The sequence below is a fragment of the Hibiscus syriacus genome, unplaced genomic scaffold (assembly GCF_006381635.1).
Source record: "Hibiscus syriacus cultivar Baekdansim isolate YM2019G1 unplaced genomic scaffold, ASM638163v2 tig00110847_pilon, whole genome shotgun sequence".
Classification (NCBI taxonomy): domain Eukaryota; kingdom Viridiplantae; phylum Streptophyta; class Magnoliopsida; order Malvales; family Malvaceae; genus Hibiscus; species Hibiscus syriacus.
In genome coordinates, this window is record NW_024062888.1 from 1,121,194 (window position 1) to 1,123,585 (window position 2,392).

Here is a 2,392-nt window from a genome sequence, read left to right on the forward strand (position 1 = left end):
TTTTTTTTGTTTTCTTTTCTTGTCAAATTACTGTTGGTTTACGAAGATTTGAATTACTATAGATTATGTATTTTTTGATATTATTATACTTCAATACTGTATTCTCAGGTAAATTATTTCAGAAATAAAATGTGTTTTCTACAGTTTAATTTTACATTAGCTGGTGCATTCACCAATATAACATTGTTGTGAGACAACCTAAATTCTTTACAATCATATGCAGATCAATTACAGATTTTTTACAGTTAGTAGACAAAGAACTTGAGGCCATAGTACTCTTTTAACACTGAGAAAAGAAGTGATCAATGAACTTGCCAAGCTTGATCAACAACTTAGAGTCATCTTATATACCAGTGGAACCAACATTGAAACGATATTATAGCGAAAAAGTCCTTATTTCTTCAATATAAGACATTCATATCAGTTCATCGATCATCGATGAATAGTTGATCTTAAACCGCTTATCTTCCTTCCAAAACGGAGCTAATTTTCCGCTTTTCCCCACCCATCTCCATCACATTAGTTCATTTCCAATTCTCATTTGCAATCCGAAGTTGGTGTTCTTTCCCTTCAAAAAACAGCCAAGAAAAGCAGTTGGTGTAGGTGATATGTAATGATTTTTGCATTGAATTTCATAAGGCTTAAGTTGGGATAGACCAAGATTTGTCTGCAAGGTATTGGATAGGATTCGGATTCGACAAGTCGATGAGGATAGAATCATACATCAGCTTATCTCATCCACGTTGAAACGAGATTATTGACTAAGACAGCATATGGATGTTATCCCATGAATACATTATACATACACATATAGTCAAAGTTTACTCAACTAGACCCACATTTAGTGGCTGAGGTTTCATCAATAGTGATCGAATATTGATATGCTCAAATGACAAGTTGATCATCAGTCCTAAGGTTAACATGACATGTTGGTTCTTACAGTTACCTACAGCTTTACCTATGCTCATATAGACAACTCTGTTATCACTTACGATGCACGAAAGCCGCTATAGGTACTCAAAATTAGTATCCCCGGCGGATTGTTTTCCCAATCCTGAAGATCCGTAGTATGATGTACCTGAGAAGCACACATATTGGCCTATGGAATATTGTTAACAGATGCTGAAGTTGCAGTGCATGAATCACACACTGTATTTACAACTTGTGTCACAAAAATAGCAGACAAATATGGAGCATTGCACAAACGCTTCATGGATGTCCCTGTTCATGAGTTTTTTTCGTGCATCCGGTAGTGGATTCGAATGGAATCGCATATGATTGACGATGCTATAGATGTTATCCTAAGTTACTAACTCTCTTGACAATTAGGAATTGAAGATAAGAAATGGTGTGTAAAGTAGAAGTCTGTATAAATCAGTGCAAAATCAAGGGCCTTATCGCATATTGGATTATCTACTTTGAAAAGCAGATCCATTCCAACTATGGCTACCATATTCATGACACCATCGTCCACTTCTATTGTTCATAAATTCGCATTTCAAATTGGAAGACATTGTCATAGTACAAGACATGATGGTTTTTAACGGTGAATATGAATAAGAGAAAAGGGTATGATATGTAAGAATATTCAAGTTAGAAAATGTTGAAACAGTGGGAAAAAAGGGTAAGAAAAAGTGTCGAAACCTGAAGATATGGAAAAGAAAAGTTTGAAGATTGAAGAGGGAGTCTTTGTTTGGATAAGATTTTGGAAATACCAAATTGACTAAATGTAAATCCACGTCTGGAAAAGTAAATGAAATCATATTTTTGCCTTCAAAATCTCTTATTCTTAAAAAATAGGGGTGAGCATTTGATCGAGTTGAGTAAAAAATTTTCAAGTTACTCCAGTTGACGAGTCCTATTTTACAACTCGGAGTTAACTTGAAATTTTTTTAGTCGAGTCAATTTTTTGAATTTTTGTTTAAATTTAGTTCTAAATATTTATAATATTATAATATTTTTCATTCCAATTTAAACAGTTTTTTATAACCATATATACAATATAAATATATTTCTTCATACTTTTATCATATGTGATATACATATATCATACAAAATTGAAATACTCAACTTAAACATAAAAATCAATCTACTAATTACTAAAAAAAATCGAGTTATTCGAGTTGTATTTAACAACTCGATTTAAACTTGAAATTTTTTCAAATTGAGTCAAGTTTATGAAATTATAACTCAAAATTAATTCGATTCAAACTTTTTTGAATCAAATCAAATATAAAAAATCGAATTTTCGAATAAAATCGAATTTTACTCACCCATGTTGAAAATGGCTTGTGAGATTCTTTGCCAATTGTAGGGTGGGTTTGATAGGCTTATGGAAATTTCAACACCACGTCTACAATTTCATCATTAAGTTTGAAGACGCTAAAATTAA